Source organism: Varanus komodoensis, unplaced genomic scaffold, assembly GCF_004798865.1.
Source record: "Varanus komodoensis strain SLA01 unplaced genomic scaffold, ASM479886v1 scaffold17, whole genome shotgun sequence".
Taxonomy (NCBI): Eukaryota; Metazoa; Chordata; class Lepidosauria; order Squamata; family Varanidae; genus Varanus; species Varanus komodoensis.
Genome location: NW_025335505.1, coordinates 8,186,658 through 8,199,561, shown reverse-complemented (window position 1 = coordinate 8,199,561; position 12,904 = coordinate 8,186,658). Strand labels below are relative to the sequence as shown.

General features: G+C 47.4%; 1 protein-coding gene across 1 annotated transcript in view; it reads left to right on the top strand.

Annotated features, from left to right (window-relative positions):
- Positions 1 to 4,759: 4,759 nt before the first annotated feature.
- Positions 4,760 to 12,904, top strand: part of RNF152 (ring finger protein 152) — a 52,920-nt gene continuing 44,775 nt past the window's right edge. The window contains exons 1-2 of the mRNA XM_044426471.1: positions 4,760 to 4,843; positions 6,151 to 6,274. The gene's annotated coding sequence lies outside the window, so the exon portion shown is untranslated. The remainder of the gene's footprint in view (positions 4,844 to 6,150; positions 6,275 to 12,904) is intronic.

The window sequence follows — 12,904 nt, the reverse complement described above, 5'->3', positions numbered from 1 at the left end:
AGATGCCAGGAAGCACTTCCTGACATTTAGGACCCCGAGGGTGTGGAATGGGCTTCCATGAGAGGTCGTTGAGGCCCCATCGGTGCGGGTGTTCAAGGATAGGCTGGACGTCCACATGGTGGGCATGTCGTGAGCGGAGCCGGCTGGTGCCAGAGGTCAGACTAGATGGCCCGGGAGACCCCTTCTGACTCGCTCTGTTTCTATGTTTCTATGCTTCTTCAAAATGGGGTGGGGGTGTTGCTTCTACAAACCATGTTCTTCTTCCTTTGCACAGATACCTCCCCCTTATTTCAGGTTTTGCTCAGTTTCCATTGGCATTCAATTATTAGATAATGTGTGCTGTTAATTGTCTTCTAGAGTTGAGCCATGATGCTAAAAGGGGGCTTGGGAGCTCAGGTGTTCAAACTGGTACAATACAGTATATACCAGAAGCCTTAGTATGCTATAAAACTTGGTCACAGAATTTCAGGTTACTTCATAACAATTAAAAGCCAGCTTTAAATTACACAGATTTTCATTCTACAAAATATATTCTACCCATCCTTTTCATAACAAAACAATATTCAGAACTGATAAATATTCACAACGGGCATTGTAATTATCAGTCATTATTTGTTAATCCAGAGACAAATGTGGAGTGAATAGAGAAGAAGAAGGTTTTTATGAGCTTCTCTTAAGCAAAATTCTAAAAGGATTTAATAGGACCAATGGCAAAATAAAATGGATATATATATATATATATATTTGAGTCATTGCATATGAATCAAATATAATGAAAACACATTCTGTAACTGATGGAACATATGAATGGTTAGCTCAGAATATAAATTGTTTCCCCATTCTAGAAAATAAATATAAGTGAGAAAGAATAAAGGTATCCAACATTCTTGCTTGCACAAATGGTTGCATCAGCTGGGGGAAACATGGTTTTCTTGGGAAGTGCATTTATATGACTGAGTGTCAGGGGCAGGATTCTGTGGGGAGGGTAAAGCTGGCTCTAGCCACACCCATTGACAGTACAGGCCCCTCCCACCAGCAGCTCTGCCATCTGCCACCAGGGTGTAAACACTGTTCCACAGCCTGCAGCTGCAGCACGTGGCTCTCAGAAGCAAAAAGGTTGTCCGCCATCCTATAGAGTGTAAGACAAAGCATGGAAAGCAGAGGTGGGCAATAAGCTCACTATTTTTCCCCCCGATTTATATCCTGCCTTTTTCCTACAAAGGGCTCAAGGCAGCTGACACCATTCTCCTCCTCCATCTTATCCCCGCAACAACAACCCTGTGAGGTAGGTTGGGCTGAGAGTCTGTGACTGGCCCAAAGTCACCCAGTGGGCTCCATGGCCGAGCGGGGACTAGAACCCGGATTGCCTGAGTCCCAGTCCCATGCTCTGAACCACTTCACCGCACTGGCTCTCTTGCATTCTCACTTGCACTCTCTTGGGGTCCAGGGCCAACATTTTACATCATGGAAGCGCTTGGAAACTCTTTTGTACACTCCTGTAGGGTTCATAAATTGTGGGTGCTATTTATCATGTGGCTTAGACATACTCTGTAAACAAATCAAAATGAATTCAGGGCAAACTTGGATAAATAGTCTTTTAAACAGGTCCCATTAAAGGGGTTGCAAACATCCATCAACTTTATCAGAATGCACTTTCAGCAACCCACTGTCTGTCCTTTCAAGTGAACCAACATCTCATACTGTTTTCACAAATAGTTATATTTTAGCAAAGAATCTACTTACATGAAGGTTTACTAGGAGGTAGTAAATCCCCTTAGAGTTTTGTATTTCTACTTCTCACTGGCAGGTCTATTGCTAAATCCACATGTCAACATGTGTTCCCACTTTCTTAATATTTTTCTCTCATGGCTTCTGCTGATGCATCTTTAAACACTCAATCCTGTGCTCTGTTTTTGCCCAGACTATGATGACATACAGCGCCACTTCTCTCTTTCATCTTCATCTGGTGAAGCTGTGGTTTTCTTACACCAGTGCCTGGCTGTGGCAATGGACTGGATGAGGGTTAACAAACTGAAATTCAATCCAAAACGAGACTGAAATGCTCTTATGGGTACTTCCCCTGGCAGGATGGAGAGTGTTTAACTTGATCTGAATAGTGCTGCATTCCAGTTGAAGGACCAGTTCTGTAGCTCGGGAGCCCTCCTCTTTGAGCTGTCTTTATCAGCTGAGGCTCAGCCTCAGTGGCATCGAGTGCCTTCTACCAGCTTCAGCTCTCTTCAGGGGTAGCCGGGTTTCAGTAATCTACTCTCTGGTAATTTCTAAATTAGACTACTGCAATGTTCCCTACATAGAACAGACAGTGCTGAAGTTGCAGCTTGTGCAAAATACAGCAGCCAGAATTGGGATATAACTGGAGTCAGAAGGTTTAAGAGCATAACACCAATTGCACTGGCCGGTTGCACTGGCTGCCTATATGCTTCTGATCCCAGTTCAAACTGCTATGCCTGGTGGAGCCTCTCCAAACCCAAATATACCTAGACTTCCTACATGGGCAGAATCTGCAATCAGCATCTGAGGTCTTCTGAGGGAGCCGCAGTGGGTGGCAACACTGGGGGGAGTCTTCTCAGCGCTGCCCCAACTGCAGAATGTTCCCCTACTGAGGCTCATCTGGCACCAACTTTGTCATTCTTTCAGTACCAGGTGAAGCTTTAAATACATCCAAAATGTCTTGAGAGGGACGCCCGTATCAGGTGTTTTAAATGTGTTTATCCCATATGAAAATTATTGTTTTAGCTTTAGCTGTAAATTGTTTTTAAATATTTTGAACTGCTTTTAAATTCCGTAGTTTGGATAATGCGTATAGTTTGTTTTTTTATTGTATTAGGGTCCTGTTTTAGGAACTGTTGCAAACTGCCCGGAAAGCTTTGGCTATTGGACCATCTATAAATTAAAAAAAAAAGAGTTTGGAACACACAAAGTATTCTGAATAAATGCATGCAGTGCTATAGTACGACAATGAGCAACAATATACTTGGTCTAGTGTGGTCTTTATGCCATCCTGCGCATGTTCAATTAGCAGTAAGTCCAATGCAATTTTTTGGGGCTTATACTAAGGAGTGGTGCAACTTAGGACAGCACTAACTATATGCAGCAATTGCAAATATATTTCAATCCATTTGTGAAGTTTGACGTGTTTAAATAACAATGAATAGAATCATTTGAAAGGGTTAAAGCTTTTTTAAAAAGAATTAAGAAATATGCTTAATTACAGTCATGGTGATATTACCTGAGAGAGCTGTGCAATGGCCAGTCACGTCTACTGCACTGAAAACTTACGGCTAAGTTACCCACATCTTGTAAAGGATTTCCTTAGGAAGGTTCACACAAGCTGATAAGTCACACTGTATAGAAACCTACACAGTGTGGCTAAGCTGCCCTTTCTACAATATGCATAACAGAAGACTGGACACTTTGGGGTGGTAGGAGGCCTCTTCCTCTCTTCCCTTGGTCTTCCTGCAGGTATGCCAAAGGACACCCCAGGAGCATCGAGGCCTCCCCCCCCCACTGCATGCCAAGGGAGGGCAACCATCACTTCGGCCCGCTCACTCTATGACCCTGGCAGGGTGTCCGGAGTATTTTTATATGATGGGGTCAAGCATGCTGGACTCAACAGGCAGCAGCTGGTTCCAGCATGGCAATGCTGGTCACATCTAGAAACAAGATGGCAACTCCAGTGGGAAAGCAGTAAAATTGGTCTCTTGGAGAATGAAAACTGTGGCAGGGTGATCTAAATATCGGTGGCAACAGAGTCTCCCTCGCTGCTGCCTCCATAGGCAACTCAACTGGCGTGCCCCACTTCTGATACATGCAGACATGCTCAGAGGCACTTTTTCTTTTTTCGTATTCCAGCACTGAAAGCTCCTTCCTTCCTGCATCCTGCGCCAAGGAGAAACAAAGGCGGAGAACATTACCCATTGGATTTCAGCCTGGCACCCAGCCCAGCTGTTACAGACGTGGCAAACAAGTAACAACCCCAACTCACACAGCGCTTTGCTTTGCTCACTGCTCAGCCACGCAGGCCTTCAGCGTGGTCGCAACCGCACCTCTGCCCAGCCGCGCCACCGATATTTGTGCATGCCTTGCCATCAGAGCACCTTTCTTTCAGACTTTCTTGAAGCCTGACCGCTTTGCAGCTGCGCGTGTCTTTCTGCCTTCGCTACCTGAGCTCCGAGCCAGGTGAACTGCAGAAGCCCGAAGCGTTCGCCCTCAGCCCCGGCCAGTCCGCCCGCTTGCGAGGTGGAGGTGCTTTGGGAAGCGGCGGCGCGGCGCGGGCTCCGGGGCGGGCGAGCAGACGGGCGGCCCCGGCGGGAAAAGGTCGCTGGGGCCGCGGGAGGGCAAGACGTGCGAGAGGGGCAGGGACCGAGGGTCGAGCTCGCGGGGGGCGGGGCCGGCGCGGGGGGGCGGGGCCTTCCTGCCCCCTGCCGCTCGTCTAACCCCCTCCCCTCCCCTCCCACCTCGCCTGCAATTTGCGCCCGGCGGCGGACCGGGCGCGGCGCAGAGCCTGGGTCGCGCCTATGTAAGTGTGCGGCGGTCTTTCCCTTGGAGCTACGAATAAGGACAATCCAAGTCACATCCCCGCTCGCGCTGGGCTGTGCTAGCTAGTTCCCTGGCTCGCAGAGAGCCCGCGTTATTAATTAATGAATTGATGGATTGACTGACTCGATCTGATGGGCGACAGGAAAGTTTCCGCGGGGAGAGGGAGGCAGGGCGTGCGCGCACGCACCCGGCCCCGCGCCCCGGCTTCACCTTTGTCGCCTCGGTCGCCAAACTGTTGAATGCAGCTGGATGCTGTTCACGTGAGCAGCGTTCGGGGCTAAAGTCAGTAAGTGGCAAAGGACCGCCGTGACGTCGGCGTGGGGAAAGTGGGATATTTTGCGGACAGGAGCTGTTTTGTATCCGTGTGCGGGGCGATTCGAAGGGGGGGGGATCTCAGGTTAATTGCTTTCTCGCGCCACCGCCTCCGAGCTTTTCTTTACTTGCTGGCATCGGGGGGGGGGGAGGGGTGCAGGAAAGAGGTGATATGCAACTAATTACTAAAAGGGGTTTGACGAGGTCTGCACGGAGGCTGGAGGCTGGGGGTGCGGGCGGGGGGTTGAGCCGCGGCAGGATCGTGCGTGCCTTTCAGGGAGAGAGGAAAAAGAGAGAGAGGAGGAGAGCGAGCAGGGTCTCGGAGCGACGAGAGATGTCCTCAGATGCCTTCCCGGCTTTGGCCAGCTCTGCGAAGCAGCACCCCTTCGCCCGGCTCGTTCCCGAGCGCGGAGGCGAAGGCGCTGCATCTTCCCCGCCTCGTAGCAAGCGGCGCCCCGCTCCTCCTTGCAAGGGGACAGCAGAGCGACCTCTCCGCCTGTGAGCCGCCCGGCCGCAGCTTTGAGGCGATGGTGCTCCGGGTGGCGCCTGTTTTCTTGCTGGACCTCCGGCGCGGAGCCCCCCCGCGCGCCCGCCTCCGGGGGGGGGAGGGGGAGGGGCCGGGCCGGGCCGGGGCCGCAGATGTGGCGGGCTCTTCATTTGGCCGGTTCCGCCCGACAGCGGCGAACGGATCGCTGGAAGGGCACGGCGAAGGAGCAGGGGCCCGGGGTGGCGCCGAGCACTGCGGGTCGCGAAACGGGAGCAGGAATCGCATGCTTCCGTGTGCTCGGGGGCGGCGGGGGGGGGTAAGGCTTTTGTCTCGAAAACCGCACACAATTTCGTATTTATGGCAAAAGGAGAAGAGGGAGCTGGTTGGTTGGGTTGCTGGGAAGTCAGAGGCGATGGTCACTGACGATGCAAGTTGATCCGTGGCTGTATTTATATATAGCTGCAGCTAGACAGACAACTAAATTCCATCCACATCAACTCTGATCTGTAATAGCTACAGGGTGTCTGCTGCTCTGGCTGGCACTGAAGGGTTTGCTGAAGGCAAGGCTGTTTCCTGAAAGAGCAGTGGGGAAGATGCTGAGAAACTTGCATCTCTGTGAAACAGAGCGAGCTGCAAATATGCAGTAGAATATTCCCCACCAGTGCTGCCCCTCCACTTCCGATTTCTGTGGCTGTCCAAGCTCAGAAGGACACTTTGGTTTCCTAATTTGCTGCTGCTGCTGCCGCCGCCGCCGCTGCCGCCGTCTAACCCGAGCTTCCTGTAATTCACTGCAGGCAGAACAAAGCTCTACCACAACTGTGCTTCCTGGTTGTAGCCTCTTGCCTACGAGCGGCTGAACAGTTCCCGCTTGATATCATCATGCAGAAAGGGGCGAACCAGACGCAATGAGAGATTCAGGTAACGCCACCAAAAATATGCTTGATATCTGTTGCTGTGTTAGTGCCGCTATCGCTGGAGCACTGCCATGCATGGAGATCTTGTTGAACTCATCTTTGTGACTACGGTTGCATCATACGGTGGCTGAGCTCCACAGTTCATTAACACACACCAGATGATGATGATGATGAAGCTGAAGTGGAACTTGGCTTCTTATTCTCTTAAATTAAAGCGACTTAAAGCTCTCATCATGGTCCATCTATTTATGGCAACAAATTCTGCGTTTGCTACTGTTTTGTTGTTAATGTTGGGCAGTGGGGGGGGGGCTGTCTGGCTTTTAGAAGGTTGTTGGGAAAGCACATAGGTTTGAAAAATCTAAACTGATGACTCTGGATATAGTGTTTTGTTCCAACAGGCAATTCACTGAAGTGACTTTCTTTGGAAACAATTCAATATTTAACTGGAATATGCTTGAAAACTGGTAAAAGATTTGGATGCAGTAAAGTTACTGAGACTGTGGGAGTGGGGAATGTAAGGGGTGTGTTTGTTGCCTTTCCTTTGCTATGTATTACACAAAGACAGATGGGTTTTACATTGTTTATTAAGCTGTCAAACCCATTCATTCACGTGTTGTTTGTCTTTGCCCTTCTTCAAAGTGACAGTTTAGAATTTAGTAGAATTTTCTTTGTGCCTTAAAGATTTCTTCAGCACGGCTCCGTTACGTATATATTTATCTTCGAGCTCCTAAAGGCCCATCACACGTACAGGTTTTCCCTTTCAGCGCTGTACCTAGGCTGAGGTCACAGGCCTTCCTGAAGAACCCACTGGGACTTACATAATGTAGCACTCTCAAGGATCATCGTGATCATCAGATCTTGTCCCACTGATTTCCTTGTCATTGTAGTTGTGTCGTCACTGAGATGGCTTGGAGCTTGTTAGTTATTGCTGTTGAGCAGGAACCTTTTCTTTAACAGGGAGAGCTGGAAAGACTTAGAACAGTTTGAGAGGCTGCCATTCCTAAGACTGCAACCAGGACTGCATGTGCAGCACGCAGATGCGGGAGGGGAGCCCCGAGCCGCCACCCTCCCACTCCTCCCTTCCCACCTTGCGCCTTCATTTGCAATAAAATTAGAGAACTCGGGTGAAGAGCTCAGCTAAGTGGATAATTCGTAACAGCTGCCGCTTTTCCAAGGTGACATTTCCAGCTGTCAAGGAAAGCAGGGAAGAGAAAAGTTTGGGTGCAGGCGGTGGTTGCTGCTCTTGCCCAGCCAACCTTCAGACACACAGAACTTGCATACAGACTGGTCCTGGTGGGCTGCATGCATGCTCAAACTGGGAAGCGTTCAGGCCACACTGGGCACAGTAGGAAGGCATTGCACAGTGCACGGTCTGACATAAAAAGTACCGACTGATGTGTGTGTATCTGTTATGCTTCTGCAAAACTTGAAGAATGTTAACGTTTATATATGGATGTTGCCACTCTCAGTTACATTTTATGAATGTCTGAAAATACATCCATTTCCTGGTGTGGTTGGCTATACCAGTTAATGCTGATGGTCACATCCAGGTGACTGCATTCATCAGTGCATGTCTGAATTTTTGGATGGTCACAGAATTCATTGGCTGCCATCCATGTTACCAGATTGTAGACATTCATAAGTGCAGAGCTGAGATAGCAAATCTGGTAAGGTTGATGGATATTAATCCAATTGCCTTTAGGTGCAAGTGTGTGAAAATTACAACACTGAAAACGGTTGTGTAATTGTCCCCTTTCACATGCATTGACAAGATTTCAGTTTCAATTAACTTTAATGGGATTAAGGCACCGAATGTAGCAGCTTTGCTGAAGTTAACACAGAGCTGGTCAGTGCTGGGTGGGAGAACCCTTGGGACCTTTGCATGTGTTCTCTGGAGGAACACCAGGATAGACATTTCAGAAGGAGAAAAGGGGAATATAATGTTTAGTAGGAAATACTCAGTTGTATGCTGCATTTGCAATGTTAAAACATGCAGACAAGGCTATGATCAGCTTTCTGTTTCTTGGCTAACTTGGTGTCAACACTCTGTAGTTTAGCTTTTCGACAGGTGTAAAGAAATCCCCCTTTCTCCTTGTACAACTCACAATGAGGCTCTAAGTAAGAACTGAGTTCAACTTAATACATGTATTTATTTCTGATTTTGTTAGTGGGATAGTTCACCTGTATAAACTTTAAATGCCTGCTAGGCTTCTTTTCCTGTCACAGACCACAAGGTTTCACCACTTGCATTGGTTGTCTCATGTGACAGGATAAGGTTGGAACTATCTTGTTATGAAACATGCACAAGTTTTCCAGACCTGGTTTTGCTTCCTGCTGTTAATGCATGGCAGTTGTTGTTGTTGTTGTTGTTGTTGTTGTTGTTGTTTCCTCCAGGAGAGAATAAGTAGGTAGGAAGAGGCATTTGTAGTGATTACCCCAGAGTTCTCTGCAGTTCCACTAGATTTGCTCTTTAATTATTTTGCCTTCTACCTGGGTTCTGAAACCACAGCAAGGCTGATCGTGAGAAGTTGTGGTCTGAAGAGGCATTTGCCACAGAGGATCAAGGATACAGGAAGGTATAAGCCACATCTTTTATTCCCTGTACTTCCCCACCACACCTAGGTTCAGTGAGAATCCGCAGATGAGTGGCTGGGATACCATGACTGTAGGTAGAATCTGTAGTTCTGCTTTGAACAGGAAGTCCAACTTTGAATCAAACTATACTGCAGAATTACATCCAAATGCTGTTGTCATTATGTGCCTTCAAGTTACCTTTGACTTCTGGCAGCCCTCTGAATAACTACCCTCCAAAATGGTCTTCACAGCACTGCATAGGTCTTGTAAAGCCAAGGATATGGATTCCTTTAAGAAGTCAGTCTATCTCATAGTTGGTCTTCATTCATCGTGATTGCCTTGCCCAGTGAGTCTAGCCTTCCCCAAAATACCTGTGGGCATGTGCTCATCATAATTGCACGCTGGGTGAATATTTTGGCAGTGGGAAGAAACAAGTCGTGGGGCAGGAACCGGGGTACTGAGGATTGCTCCAGAAATACAGCAACAGCTTTGCAGCCATTGGTTAGCAGGTGGGAAGCATTACTAACCTAACAACTGTCAGGGAATGGAGAATGCAAATCAGTATGGAAGCATTCATGAGAATTGCTGAGCTAAGATGGCACCAGTGGCTCACAAAGGCTAGTGGTGATGCCCAGAAGCAATTGGATGAATCTTAAAGGACCAAGCTAACTGGATTTGTTTAAATGTTTGAATAGGATGAAGGGGCTGGCAATTTGATTACACTAAATCTAGGCATGGAAATGAAGCCTATGGAGGTAGCTTTGGGCCATACAGGTCTCCAAGCAGAATCTATCCAAAGGTTCTACTTGGATGCCTTACCTGTGGCCTGATTCAGCTTCCCTTGTGCCTGTTGTATTATTTGGATGTAATCCTGATTTGTTTTTTACAATGCAGGGTTGTTTATCAATGCACATTCATCATCAGAGAATCATAACATCAAGGGATGACAGTCAAGTTGTGAAAGAGGCACTGCATGTGCCGTACCATAGGAGGAATGTTCACCTTGCGCAGAGTTGATGCGCAGCAGTCTTTTCCATGCTTTCTCCTGCCATGCATGCATGTATGTGCCATTTAATTTGAAGCTTTGTGGCCTTTTGCCTATTTACTCTGGTGTTCCTTCTTAAAAAAGAGAATATTGAGAACATTTCTTAGCTTTTTAAAGGGTACTTATTTAAGGCAGTTCTGTGGAAAATGTGTAAACAAAAGTCACCTTGCTTGTGGGTGGGTGGGTGTGGGGGGAGGGGGTTCACTTAGGATGCAAAGTTCCTTGAGAATATTCTCTCCCCAGCACCTAGAAGGTGTTGCTAATTGTATATGGGCAATGCAATTAATGTGTATTTAAATAGTTGCTGCATAAAGGCAAGGGCAGCAGCATGTTTAATTGCATACGTAGAACTTCGCTGGCAGCAGAAGAATGGTTCAGAAGCCCTTAACTTCTGCTGTAGCACTGCTGCTGCCATCTTTACCATGATGCCACCATGGCACAAGTGGAATTCTAATGGTCAAACTGAGCAGCTGTTCTGTTGCTGCTCAGCCCTTTTAAGAAAGGACCTGTTTGGAGGATTAGAGGCTTCAAGTCCCTTTTCTAACTCTTTCTGCTTCCTGTAATGGTGGCAAGCATTTGAGATGGCTAATGCATTGACCCTGGGGGCACATTTGGCTTCCAAAGCAAATCCATCTGGCCCATGAAAGCACTACTAAATTGTAATTATGGAGTTGGAAAGAGCTTGCTTACAATTTCACTCATAAGGAAAATAAGAAAATGTTTTCAAGGTGCAAGTAACAGGGAGATCGCCTACTTTAATGTCACATTTCTCTTGGAATTCGTATGCAATTCTCCGGCAGTGCTTGCACTTCATACATGACTGTGATGCCCTTACTGCTAGAGCGGGTGTGGGGAATGGACCACAGTCTTCATAGCAGACTCTGATCTCTGAGTATGCAGAGTGCCATCCCTAGCAAAGGCAGTCACTCTGTGGGCCACACTCTTTTTCTGAATGGATAGTATTTCGTTAGAGAGGGCCCCTGAACTGGCTGGTCAAAACTGTGTGTGGATTTAAGGCAATCTTGGATGAGCCTCCGCCACAGTTAGAGGCTAACCTCTGTTTTGTGGGTTACAGATTTCAGTCCTTTCTGCCTCTTGCCATCCCATCCTACCTGTGCTGCTTTGATCGGGATCTTTGTGTTCTAGGGTCCAGGTCCAGATGCGGGCAGCAAGGCATGGGTCTTCTTGACTGCACCGATGCTGTGGAACACCTCGCCTCATAAAACATGGCTGGCCCCTTCTCTTGCCTCCTTCTGTTCCTGATTGATAAAGACTTTTTTTAAAAAAAATTCTGTCAGGCCTGCAAAGCACCTGCTGTTTTATGAAAAGGTCATGTTTTATCTATCTTTGTTCTATTTTAGTAGATTTTTACTGGGCTGAATCCAGATGCAGTAATGCTTAGAGCAGGCCCATTAAAACCAATGGGGTGTAAGTTAGTCACAACTAAATTCAGTTTCACATATTTCAGTCAATCTCCTCGTAAGCTTAGCTAAGTCTAAATCCAGCCCTTTGTGTTTTGCACCATTGTGATTTTAAGTTGCCGCACGCTACCTGTTCTCTTGAGCTGTAGTCATTTGCCCCAGCACAGAAATGGAGAATTACTTGTGCCCTTTCTCTCTCTCCCCATTTGTGAAGAGCATTTTTGATACAAAGAAGTGGCATGGCTACAACCTGTGGCAGCAGGCTCAAACTTCCCAAGATGTAGTCTTGGCAACTTCTGCCACATTCTCCACGTCAGCTCAGTTGGTGGAAGCCCCCATACCTCAGGTAGGCATTCCTAGGACTTCAGAAAAGTCGGATCTCTGTGGAAAACTCTACCTTGGCCTGTTGCCATCAGTTGAAAGCTTGCTCTGAGCTTCCTTCCTCTCTTTAGTTCATGTCGATTATTCCAGTGTACAAAAACCAAAACAACAACAACAACAAAAATTACTCAATTTTATCCCAGTGTGGAATTGTCTGCATTGGTGTGTTGCAGGCTCCAGACCAGTGGTGGCCAAACTTGCTCAACAGAAGAGCTACAGATGATAAATGGCAAATGTTTGAGAGCTGCAAGATATGAACAAATACTTATTTATGATTAAATAATAAGCAGTTAAGCACACAGAAAAGTGCATCCCAGGGTGATCTGTGGTAGCATTTCATTGCAAGGGGATGGAGATGCATTGGGCACTTGGTTTTCACAAATGTTTGGAAATGAAGGAAAGTTTAATCTATTGCTTAAGCAACTGTTCTGACTAAATCGCTTGACTAATTGATCAACATATTTCAGCTAATGCAACCTCCCCCCCCCCCCACATACCTAGGAGTAAGCTTTGCCAAACATAGTAGGACTTACTGCTGAGTAAACTTCTGTTAGGGCACCGCTATGCTTTCAAGCCAACCTTTCAGGAAAGGGCCTTTCCGTTTCCTCTTTAGCGCCGAGTATTGGAGGAAACTGAACGGTTGTGCACTGCTGCCTTTGGAGCTCAGGTGTGAGACATCACCTGGCACAGAAACGGCCCCATCCTCCCCTGGAGTGCACCCATTGCGCAGTCCCCTGAGCCCCAGCCAGGCCCACGGAGGAAGCAGCCTCAATTCCGTGCCTTGTCTGATCAGGCATGCCCCGTTCCTTCCCCGCTTTATGCCAGAGGCAACCAGGGACTGTCTGGAAGGCGTTTTCAGCCCCTCTGCAAACCACAAAATAGAGCTGCACAGAGCTCGCAAGCCTCGGTCTGGCCAGCCCTGCTCGACTGTTTAGCTAGCAGAAAGCTTTGAAACCCTTTTTGCTCTGTCTTTTGACGTAAATGGCATGAAGCAAATGCACACAGGCCTTTGAAAGCCTCCAACTTTTTTTTTAATGAATCATGTAAAAAGTTTACAAGATGCGTTCTGCTTTGCAAATATTCGTGTGTTGCAGAACTGACCTCTTCCAAATAATTTCTCATGACGTAGAGTTCAGTATATTCTGCACCAGTCCTCTTGGGTGACAACTGTGTCCAGCACAGCCAGGCTGAGTGACATTGTTTTTAATCCTGT